The following is a 12964-nucleotide window of genomic DNA, read 5'->3' on the forward strand; positions in this document are numbered from 1 at the left end:
GCTGACTTCACCTACCAACAAAAATATTACGAGGGGCAGGACAAAGAGGGATTCCCATAGTTCAGGGTCACTGCAACCCAAACAGATGGACTGGGGACAGACATCTTGTTGGGCTACAGGCCCTGACCACTTAAAAAAGCCTCTCAGGTGACAATACAGGGAGAGTTCCCTGCAGTTTGGAGCTGCCACAGTTCAGGCAAAAATCTGGTCTAACCCAACTCAAGCCCAGGACAGCCCAAACTGGCCTCTTAACAGCACAGGGACTGAAACCTGGCCACAACAAGCAAGGGGGACCATTGCAGATGACTGGACTGAAGGGAAATGTGGCACAACCACAAGAGTAGGGAGAGCACAACACATAAGAGACACCCCTGAAGTGACAGTTTCTGGGAACAGGTGACATTGCACTACAGGGCACTACAAGACCCTCTTCATAAGTCCACTACTTTCAAGATTAGGAGATGTAACTGACTTTCCTAATGCATAAAAACAGACACAGAGATTTACATAAAGTAAGGAGACAGAGGAATATGTCCCAAATGAAGGAGCAGGAAAAACCATAGCAAAAGATCTAAGTGAAATGGAGATGAGCAATATGCCTGAGAGAGAATCCAAAGTAATCATCATAAAGTTATTCATGGGACTTGTGAGATCCTTCACTTAGTGAGAACTTCAACAAACAAATATAAAAAGGAATAAATCAGAGATGAAGTACTCAATACCTGAAAGTAAAAGCATAGTCAAGTGAATCGATAGCAGATTAGAGGAGACAGAAAAACAAATCAACAACTGGAACACAGAGTAATACAAAGCAACCGAGATGAATGGCAAAAAGAACACAGAATAATGAGCCTTGGGAATAGTCTAAGGGTACTCAGTAAATACTATCAAGTGTAATAACATGCACATGATAGGTACCCCAGAAGGAGAAGAAAGAGAGAAGGGGCAGAAAAACTTGAAGAAATAATAGCTGAAAGTTTCCCAAATCTGAGAAAGGAAACAGAAATCCAGAAACAGATATATACAGCAACCCCAATACAGTCAACCCAAGGGGTACCACACCAAAACACATAATCATTAAAATAGCAAAAAGTAGTAACAAAGACAAAATTTTAAAGCAGCAAAAGAAAAGAAAATAGTTACCTACAACGGAAACCTCAGAAAGCCATCAGCAGAAACTTTGCAGGCCAGAAGGGAGTGGCGATGATATTTTCAAAGTGGTAAAAGAAAAACAAAAAACCCTGCAATTAAGTTTCTCAGACAAACAAAAATTAAAGAAATTCATTATCACTAAACCATCCTTACAAGGTATGTTAAAGGGAATTCTTTCAACAGACAGGAAAGGGCATAATAAGAAGTAAGAAAATTAGGAAAATTAACATGTAAATGGAAACATAATGAAAGTAGTAGGTTAATTGTTTATTTTACTTTTTAAATATTTATTTATTTATTTATTTATTTATTTATTTATTTATTTATTTAGAGCATGAGCAGGGAAGGGGCAGAGAGAGAAGGGGAGAGAGAGAATCCTAAGCAGGCTCCACACGGTCAGCACACAGCCTGATGTGGGGCTCAAACCCACAAACCATGAGGTCATGACCTGGGCTGAAACCAAGATTCAGACGCTTAACCAACTAAGCCACCCAGACACCCAGTAGGTTAATCATTTATAAAAACTGTATGGAAGTTAAGGAATTGAGGTAAATGATGACCATACCCACAAGAAGAGCAAAACAAAACTGTTGACAGTGGTTGCCTTTGTGAAATGAACTAAGCCTGTACAAGACTGATCTTCATTTTCTACCTTTTGAATCTTTGACTTAAAAAAAAATAACCTTGAAAAGACATTATTTCTGTATTTTAAAAAATTTAGCTTTAAAGGAATCTGGAGAGTAGGGGAAGGTGTGGAGTATGGAAGAAGTCATTCACAAATAACTTCAAATCTACCTTTTTGTGTATAATTTTAGGATATAGTTAATTGTAAATTTGCTTAAATTTATAAGAATTTAAATTATTTTATGCTACAGAGACAATAACGAATAAATTTCACCCCCTTTGACTTAAAAACTTACCAACTGATCTCACTTTTTCTTCTACTTTCATCACTATTATCAGCATGTGACAGCATCCTTTTTCTAAAAAAAGAAAGGGGGAGGGAAGGAGAAGGGAGAGAGAAAAAGAAGCTCAAAGGTCAAATAGAAGTTTGAAAGAAGCAGATGTGAAAGTTAGTCATGTAGAATAGAGACAAAATAAGCCATAAACAGCATGTGTTGCTATTAAAAACAAAGCTTATATTTAAAATAGTTTTGCTATCAATATGATATTTCACATCGATAACTGACTGAGCCACCCAGGAGTCCCTTCCCTTCAATCTTAAAAGTCTATCCCCATCACCTCTCTTTCCTTCTTTTTTGTTATTTTTTTAAAAATCAGTTCAAGTCCAGGGATTCATTCAAGTAAAATAATCAACATGTAAAAGCTATAAAATAATTGAAATAGGGGCGCCTGGGTGGCGCAGTCGGTTAAGCGTCCGACTTCAGCCAGGTCACGATCTCGCGGTCCGTGAGTTTGAGCCCCGCGTCGGGCTCTGGGCTGATGGCTCAGAGCCTGGAGCCTGTTTCCGATTCTGTGTCTCCCTCTCTCTCTGCCCCTCCCCCGTTCATGCTCTGTCTCTCTCTGTCCCAAAAATTAATAAACGTTGAAAAAAAAAATTAAAAAAAAAATAATTGAAATAAATAGAAATCCTTTTCCTTTATTTCTTTGTTTATACCCATGCTCCTTCAATATGTGACAGATTTTTTTTAGATAACTTCCTCAATAAAATGCGATGATTCTTTTTTAAAAGCATGATTTGATAAGTACATTGAAGCATTTGCCTAAATTGTCTTGTATTACAAATCTGGCCTTTTACCTTTCTATTTTTAGAGTAAACATATTTGTTTCTTAAAGACATCTTAGATCTTAACATTCTGGCCATTTTTTTCCAAAGTTTACTTATTTATTCATAAGTACATTACAAATCTAGAAAAAAATGATTAACTTCTCCCCAATTTTTGTCTCTATGTGAAAACTCCCAACACCACAAGTAGAAACTAGCTAAGAATATGGCCTTGTAGTCACTTCACCAGAAGTTAATTTGTATATAAGCTGTATTAAAAAAGAAAATTAATATATAAATTGTTTATTATTTGTCCTAGAGTAAATTTATTTTACTGGTAATGCATATATATTTTTAAGAGACAATTTTGTATTCTTTAATGAGTGAAAAGACTGATATTTTAATTTTATATTTTGACACTAATACTTTCTGATTTGCTTTTGTCAACATAAAATTCAATTTAGCTTGAATTTCATCAGTGATAAAGGGGAGATTGACATAAGGTAAGATTTTCAATTAGGAAGTAATATTGGGAGCAGGAGTTTAATTTTCAAAATTGGAGCCAAAGATACTATTCTAGTTTATTACCAGTCTCTGGTGAGTATTTTAAAAATAGTGGTTAAGCATATTCTGAAATATGAAATAGTAAAGAAAATAAATTTTTGGCTTAGGGCATACCATGTCTGTGGAGTTAAATAATTAATATCTCATTCCTACCAATTTCAGAGATCACTAGCTCTCATTGCTGAACTTTCCAGTTCACTGGCCGAGGGAAACACAGCAGAAAGGCTTTTGTAGATTTTTATCAAACAGTAGAAGCAGAAATGCAGGAGAGAAACAGAAAAGTTCTCACTTTCCAGTATTTATCCTCTCTTATTCCATTGGGATAAAGCCTCTTTCTTCCATTTGAGGGAGAGTTGGAAGGGAAGAAACACTTCCAAATTTTCTCTCCAACTTATTTCTTATTAAAAAAAAAAAAAAAAGAATGTGACCTTACTCAGAAAGGGGGTCTTTACAGATGCAATCAAGTTACAATGTGGTCATGGTGGATTAAGATGAGCCCTAGTCCAATGACTTCTGGAAGAGGGACTTCGGACACAGAGATGCACACGCAGGGGAAGAATGCCACGTGGAGATGGAGGCAGGGATTGGAGAGATGGAATGGTAAGTCAAGAAACAACAAGGGTTGCTGCCACCAGCAGAAGCCAGGAAGAGGCAAGGAAAGATTCTTGCCTACAGCCTCCAGAGAATTCATGGCCCTGACAACACCTTCATTTCAGATTTCCAGCCTCCAGAACTGAGAGAGAATAAATTTCTGTTGTTTTAAGCCATACAGGTCGTGGTAATTTGTGAAGGCAGCCCTAGAAAACCAATATACCAATTAAGGTGAATATTGATAGTTTGCTTTAATTTGCTTTCTTTGAGCACTAAGAACATATTCCCTTAAGTCTGCTGAGCAGCAGTTCCTCTCTCAGTTTTCTTTTTGTACTTTTAGCCTTCTTATCGATTGGTGTCTTTGTGTTTTCTTATTGATTTGTATGAGTTTTTTTTTTTTAAATAAGAACTGTTTTAACTCAAGATTACATTTCCTACAAGGAAGTAAGGTACAATAGGTATAGTAGTCTCTTGGAAACTTTCAGACATTCTCTTCTTTATTTAAGCATGGATTTTCAAAAGAGAAGACACGGATATTTTGAAAATAATTTTTAAAGAAAATTTCTCCAAAACCGGAATTGCTCATTTTAGCTGCATGTTTTTATAATTGGATGTGTGATTTCAAAGGCATTGCCTTCAGTAAAACTAAAAAAAAAAAAAAAAATTACTGTGGAGTATGTATTCTTTCACTGTACCTGCATACTAATCTGACCTTTTCATAGAAAAAGCCAGGCTTTTTGGGGGTTTCCATTCTATATATACACAGGAGTCAGAGGAGAAGAGGGGACTTAAAAATTATTGGCTTAGTATAAGAACTGAATTTAAACTGATAGAATTTTTGGAATGAATTCTCAAGTTAATAAACTAAATACAAATTTTTCAATGTATAGTACATAGTATGGATGTTGAAGTTATGTAATTTCTTTCAAAAGTTGGTATATTGTTTTAAGTGTAAAGATTGTGTTTATAGTTTTCTGACTACCTGCGTTAAGCTAGAACTGATTCCAACTACTTATTCATTCATTGAATTAAACTGTAAAACAATTTTTTTCTTTAAAAAAATTTTTTTTAATATATGAAATTTATTGTCAAGTTGGTTTCCATACAACACCCAGTGCTCATCCCAAAAGGTGCCCTCCTCAATACCCATCACCCACCCTCCTCTCCCTCCCACCCCCCATCAACCCTCAGTCTGTTCTCAGTTTTTAACAGTCTCTTATGCTTTGGCTCTCTCCCACTCTAACCTCTTTTTTTTTTTTTCCTTCCCTTCCCCCATGGGTTTCTGTTAAGTTTCTTAGGATCCACATAAGACTGAAACCATATGGTATCTGTCTTTCTCTGTATGGCTTATTTCACTTAGCATCACACTCTCCAGTTCCATCCACGTTGCTACAAAAGGCCATATTTCATTCTTTCTCATTGCCACGTAGTATTCCATTGTGTATATAAACCACAATTTCTTTATCCATTCATCAGTTGATGGACATTTAGGCTCTTTCCATAGTTTGGCTATTGTTGAGAGTGCTGCTATAAACATTGGGGTACAAGTGCCCCTATGCATCAGTACTCCTGTATCCCTTGGATAAATTCCTAGCAGTGCTATTGCTGGGTCATAGGGTAGGTCTATTTTTAATTTTCTGAGGAACCTCCACACTGCTTTCCAGAGCGGCTGCACCAATTTGCATTCCCACCAACAGTGCAAGAGGGTTCCCGTTTCTCCACATCCTCTCCAGCATCTATAGTCTCCTGATTTGTTCATTTTGGCCACTCTGACTGGCGTGAGGTGATATCTGAGTGTGGTTTTGATTTGTATTTCCCTGATGAGGGGCAATGTTGAGCATCTTTTCATGTGCCTGTTGGCCATCCGGATGTCTTCTTTAGAGAAGTGTCTTTTCATGTTTTCTGCCCATTTCTTCACTGGGTTGTTTGTTTTTCGGGTGTGGAGTTTGGTGAGCTCTTTATAGATTTTGGATACTAGCCCTTAGTCCGATATGTCATTTGCAAATATCTTTTCCCATTCTGTTGGTTGCCTTTTAGTTTTGTTGGTTGTTTCCTTTGCTGTGCAGAAGCTTTTTATCTTCATAAGGTCCCAGTAATTCACTTTTGCTTTTAATTCCCTTGCCTTTGGGGATGTGTCGAGTAAGAGATTGCTACGGTTGAGGTCAGAGAGGTCTTTTCCTGCTTTCTCCTCTAAGGTTTTGATGGTTTCCTGTCTCACATTCAGGTCCTTTATCCATTTTGAGTTTATTTTTGTGAATGATGTGAGAAAGTGGTCTAGTTTCAACCTTCTGCATGTTGCTGTCCAGTTCTCCCAGCACCATTTGTTAAAGAGACTGTCTTTTTTCCATTGGATGTTCTTTCCTGCTTTGTCAAAGATGAGTTGGCCATACGTTTGTGGGTCTAGTTCTGGGGTTTCTATTCTATTCCATTGGTCTATGTGTCTGTTTTTGTGCCAATACCATGCTGTCTTGATGATGACAGCTTTGTAGTAGAGGCTAAAGTCTGGGATTGTGATGCCTCCTGCTTTGGTCTTCTTCTTCAAAATTACTTTGGCTATTCGGGGCTTTTTGTGGTTCCATATGAATTTTAGGATTGCTTGTTCTAGTTTCGAGAAGAATGCTGGTGCAGTTTTGATTGGGATTGCATTGAATGTGTAGATAGCTTTGGGTAGTAATGACATTTTGACAATATTTATTCTTCCAATCCATGAGCAGGGAATGTCTTTCTTCTTCTTTATATCTTCTTCAATTACCTTCATAAGCTTTCTATAGTTTTCAGCATACAGATCTTTTACATCTTTGGTTAGATTTATTCCTAGGTATTTTATGCTTCTTGGTGCAATTGTGAATGGGATCAGTTTCTTTATTTGTCTTTCTGTTGCTTCATTGTTAGTGTATAAGAATGCAACTGATTTCTGTACATTGATTTTGTATCCTGCAACTTTGCTGAATTCATGTATCAGTTCTAGCAGACTTTTGGTGGAGTCTATCGGATTTTCCATGTATAATATCATGTCATCTGCAAAAAGCGAAAGCTTGACTTCATCTTTGCCAATTTTGATGCCTTTGATTTCCTTTTGTTGTCTGATTGCTGATGCTAGAACTTCCAGCACTATGTTAAACAACAGCGGTGAGAGTGGGCCTCCCTGTCGTGTTCCTGATCTCAGGGAAAAAGCTCTCAGTTTTTCCCCGTTGAGGATGATGTTAGCTGTGGGCTTTTCATAAATGGCTTTTATGATCTTTAAGTGTGTTCCTTCTATCCCGACTTTCTCAAGGGTTTTTATTAAGAAAGGGTGCTGGATTTTGTCAAAGGCCTTTTCTGCATCGATTGACAGGATCATATGGTTCTTCTCTTTTTTTTTGTTAATGTGATGTATCACGTTGATTGATTTGCGAATGTTGAACCAGCCCTGCATCCCAGGAATGAATCCCACTTGATCATGGTGAATAATTCTTTTTATATGCCGTTGAATTCGATTTGCTAGTATCTTATTGAGAATTTTTGCATCCATATTCATCAGGGATATTGGCCGGTAGTTCTCTTTTTTTACTGGGTCTCTGTCTGGTTTAGGAATCAAAGTAATACTGGCTTCGTAGAATGAGTCTGGAAGTTTTCCTTCCCTTTCTATTTCTTGGAATAGCTTGAGAATGATAGGTATTATCTCTGCTTTAAATGTCTGGTAGAACTCCCCTGGGAAGCCATCTGGTCCTGGACTCTTATTTGTTGGGAGATTTTTGATAACCGATTCAATTTCTTCGCTGGTTATGGGTCTGTTCAAGCTTTCTATTTCCTCATGATTGAGTTTTGGAAGAGTGTGGGTGTTCAGGAATTTGTCCATTTCTTCCAGGTTGTCCAATTTGTTGGCATATAATTTTTCATAGTATTCCCTGATAATTGTTTGTATCTCTGAGGGATTGGTTGTAATAATTCCATTTTCATTCATGATTTTATCTGTTTGGGTCATCTCCCTTTTCTTTTTGAGAAGCCTGGCTAGAGGTTTGTCAATTTTGTTTATTTTTTCAAAAAACCAACTCTTGGTTTTGTTGATCTGCTCTACAGTTTTTTTAGATTCTATATTGTTTATTTCTGCTCTGATCTTTATTATTTCTCTTCTTCTGCTGGGTTTAGGCTGCCTTTGCTGTTCTGCTTCTATTTCCTTTAGGTGTGCTGTTAGATTTTGTATTTGGGATTTTTCTTGTTTCTTGAGATAGGCCTGGATTGCGATGTATTTTCCTCTCAGAGCTGCCTTCACTGCGTCCCAAAGCGTTTGGATTGTTGTATTTTCATTTTCGTTTGTTTCCATATATTTTTTAATTTCTTCTCTAATTGCCTGGTTGACCCACTCATTCGTTAGTAGGGTGTTCTTTAACCTCCATGCTTTTGTAGGTTTTCCAGACTTTTTCCTGTGGTTGATTTCAAGCTTCATAGCATTGTGGTCTGAAAGTATGCATGGTATGATTTCAGTTCTTGTGTACTTATGAAGGGCTGTTTTGTGACCCAGTATGTGATCTATCTTGGAGAATGTTCCATGTGCACTCGGGAAGAAAGTATATTCTGTTGCTTTGGGATGCAGAGTTCTAAATATATCTGTCAAGTCCATCTGATCCAATGTATCATTCAGGGCCCTTGTTTCTTTATTGACCGTGTGTCTAGATGATCTATCCATTTCTGTAAGTGGGGTGTTAAAGTCCCCTGCAATTACCACATTCTTATCAATAAGGTTGCTTATGTTTATGAGTAGTTGTTTTATATATTTGGGGGCTCCGGCATTCGGCACATAGACATTTATAATTGTTAGCTCTTCCTGATGGATAGACCCTGTAACTATTATATAATGTCCTTCTCCATCTCTTGTTACAGCCTTTAATTTAAAGTCTAGTTTGTCTGATATAAGTATGGCTACTCCAGCTTTCTTTTGGCTTCCAGTAGCATGATAAATAGTTCTCCATCCCCTCACTCTCAATCTAAAGGTGTCCTGAGATCTAAAATGAGTCTCTTGTAGACAGCAAATAGATGGGTCTTGTTTTTTTTATCCATTCTGATACCCTATGTCTTTTGGTTGGCGCATTTAACCCATTTACATTCAGTGTTATAGAAAGATACGGGTTTAGAGTCATTGTGATGTCTGTATGTTTTATGCTTGTAGCAATGTCTCTTGTACTTTGTCTCACAGGATCCCCCTTAGGATCTCTTGTAGGGCTGGTTTAGTGGTGACAAATTCCTTCAGTTTTTGTTTGTTTGGGAAGACCTTTATCTCTCCTATTCTAAATGACAGACTTGCTGGATAAAGGATTCTCGGCTGCATATTTTTCCTGTTTAGCACACTGAAAATATCATGCCAATCTTTTCTGGCCTGCCAAGTTTCAAAAGAGAGATCAGTTACGAGTCTTATAGGTCTCCCTTTATATGTGAGGGCACGTTTATCCCTTGCTGCTTTCAGAATTTTCTCTTTATCCTTGTATTTTGCCAGTTTCACTATGATATGTTGTGCAGAAGATCGATTCAAGTTACATCTGAAGGGAGTTCTCTGTGCCTCTTGGATTCCAATGCCTTTTTCCTTCCCCAGTTCAGGGAAGTTCTCAGCTATAATTTCTTCAAGTACCCCTTCAGCACCTTTCCCTCTCTCTTCCTCCTCTGGGATACCAATTATGCGTATATTATTTCTTTTTAGTGTATCACTTAGTTCTCTAATTTTCCCCTCATACTCCTGGATTTTTTTATCTCTCTTTTTCTCAGCTTCCTCTTTTTCCATAACTTTATCTTCTAGTTCACCTATTCTCTCCTCTGCCTCTTCAATCCGAGCTGTGGACATTTCCATTTTATTTTGCATCTCGTTGAAAGCGTTTTTCAGCTCCTCGTGACTGTTCCTTAGTCCCTTGATCTCTGTAGCAAGATTCTCTGCTGTCCTCTATACTGTTTTCAAGCCCAGCGATTAATTTTATGACTATTATTCTAAATTCACTTTCTGGTATATTATTTAAATCCTTTTTGATCAGTTCATTAGCTGTTGTTATTTCCTGGAGATTCTTTTGAGGGGAATTCTTCCGCTTGGTCATTTTGGATAGTCCCTGGAGTGGTGAGGACCTGCAGGGCACTTCCCCTGTGCTGTGGTGTATAACTGGAGTTGGTGGGCGGGGCCGCAGTCAGACCTGATGTCTGCCTCCAGCCCACTGCTGGGGCCACAGTCAGACTGGTGTGTGCCTTCTCTTCCCCTCTCCTAGGGGCGGGATTCACTGTGGGGTGGCATGGCCCGTCTGGGCTACTTGCACACTGCCAGGCTTGTGGTGCTGGGAATCTGGCGTATTAGCTGGGGTGGGTAGGCAAGGTGCACAGGGGCAGGAGGGGCAGGCTTAGGTCGCTTCTCCTTAGGTGATCCACTTCAGGAGGGGCCCTGTGGCAGCGGGAGGGAGTCAGATCAGCTGCTGGAGGTTTGGCTCTGCAGAAGCACAGAGTTGGGTGTTTGCGCGGAGCGAGCAAGTTCCCTGGCAGGAACTGGTTCCCTTTGGGATTTAGGCTGGGGGATGGGTGGGGGAGATGGCGCTGGCGAGCGCCTTTGTTCCCCACCAAACTGAGCTCTGTCGTCCGGGGGCTCAGCAGCTCTCCCTCCCTTTGTCCTCCAGCCTTCCCGCTTTCTGAGCAGAACTGTTAAGTTATGACCTCCCAGACACTAAGTCGCGCTTGCTGTCAGAACACACTCTGTCCGTCAGGCCCCTCCGCTTTTGCCAGCCAGACTCGGGGGCTCTGCTTGGCCGGGGAGCCGCCCCTCTGCCCCGGCTCCCTCCCGCCAGTCCGTGGAGCGCCCACCGCCTCACCGCCCTTCCTACCCTCTTCCGTGGGCCTCTCGTCTGCGCTTGGCTCTGGAGACTCCATTCTGCTAATCCTCTGGCAGTTTTCTGGGTTATTTAGGCAGGTGTAGGTGGAATCTAAGTGATCTGCAGGACGCGCAGTGAACCCAGCGTCCTCCTACGCTGCCATCTTCTTCTGGATCCAAAAAAAAATTTTTTTAACATTTATTTATTTTTGAGAGTCAGAGCTTGAGCAGGGGGGAAGAGAGAGCGACACAGAATCTGAAGCAGGCTCCAGGCTCTGAGCTGTCGGCACAGAGCCTGACATGGGGCTCGAACTCACAAACCATGAGGTCATGACCTGAGCTAAAGTCAGATGCTTAACCAACTGAGCCACCTAGATGCCCCTAAAACGACTTTTTTTTTTGAAAGAGAGGGAGAGAGTGCACACGCATGTGAGCAGGAGGAAGGGCAGTGGGAGAGGAAGAAAGAGAATCTTAAGCAGGCTCCATGACCAGCACAGAGCCTGACTTGGGGCTGGATCTCATGACCGCAAGATCATGACCTGAGCTGAAATCAAGAGTCAGAGGCTTAACCAACGGAGCCAGCCAGGTGCCCCTGAGTTTAACTTTTAAAAACATTTTCATAAGTATCTTTGAGTCATTTCTGCATGTATGTGCTGTCTTCCTAAATTAAGTAAATGAAACCCAAAGTCACAGGTCATACTTGCCTATTTCTTTTGTATACGAAAAACTCAATTTACAGATGGCTTATAAATGGCTTAGAATTTAGAGTGGTGCAAATGTTTCCTCGTAAAATGAAACCATGAAACCATTGGTTTAACCAAACTTAAAGGTAATTCAAAAATATTACTGAGGGTGTTTCCACTATCATACTAAAGTACTGTCTAATCAGTAGGCATGCTTAAAGGCATTGAGAGATTGCAACTTTTGTTTGACTTAGTCAATAGCTTGGTGTTAGTTGAGCCCAGACTATACAAAGGTAGATGTTTGACAAAGATTGTTAAATTGCAAATTATTTTTCTGCTAGAGAAGCAAACAGTGTTCTTCTAGGAGGAAAGAAAGCCCCAACTTTCTAGTTTATTGCCATGAAGGAAATTAATCATTGTCTTAGTCTGTGTGCACTGCTGTAACAAAATATCACAGACTCGGTGGTTTATAAATGACAGAATTTGTTTCTCACAGTTTAGAAGCCAAAAGTCAGAGATCAAGGTGTCAGCATAGTTGGATGAGGACTCCCCCTTCCAGGTCACATGTCAGAAGGGACCAAGGATTTTTCTGGAGCCTCTTTCACGAAACAGTAATCCTATACATAAGAAATCTACCTCTTGATTTAAGCACCTCCCAAAGATTAGGATTTCAACATATGAATTTGGGAGGCACAAAAACATTCAGATCATAGCAATCACTATTTTAAAATCTAACTTAGCAACCCTTTTTCAGTGTTCTTTCTTCCACTTTCTGTGTATACTGGTCTCTCCTTTTCTCTTTGGAACTAGCTTCATCATTCTGCTTGTTCCCTAATTAAGCAGTTAAATGTCTTTGACATATGCTCTGTTCATGAACCTTGTTTTTAACTCTTTGAAATTCATACTTTTACCTAATGAGAACTTAGAAATAATATACATTGTGGTTAAGCCCTAACCACATCCTACATAATTAGCCTCTGAGGGTACCTGGTATAATATACAATTAACTTTTAGAAAATCAGACTGTTATAATGAAAGCAATTTTAAAATAATGCCAAGGAATTTTATTTTAATTGACTTTTTGATGACAAGTAGGTTTGGTTAGAGGATGAGAAGAAAGCAGGTAGCAAAGGGGAGGCATTTATAGTTATTATTTATATTTATATTTATATTTATATTTATAGTTATAGTTATTATTCTGATAAGATGTTTGACATGTGCTCAGTAGTTTTAGACCTTTCATTCTATTGGTTCTTTATTATCCATATGAATCTCAGAGCTACTGATGTTTGTTTCTTGATGTGGATGAATTCCAGCACCACTCTTAACATTTTTCAGTTACAATATCCTTGATTACAAATATTATCTCTATATTAAGAGGCAGCTACTCTTATTAACATGCCTGCCTTACAAATAGGACACCAAGGTATGAAAAGT

The sequence above is a fragment of the Leopardus geoffroyi genome, chromosome B4 (assembly GCF_018350155.1).
Source record: "Leopardus geoffroyi isolate Oge1 chromosome B4, O.geoffroyi_Oge1_pat1.0, whole genome shotgun sequence".
In the NCBI taxonomy this organism is placed as follows: Eukaryota; Metazoa; Chordata; class Mammalia; order Carnivora; family Felidae; genus Leopardus; species Leopardus geoffroyi.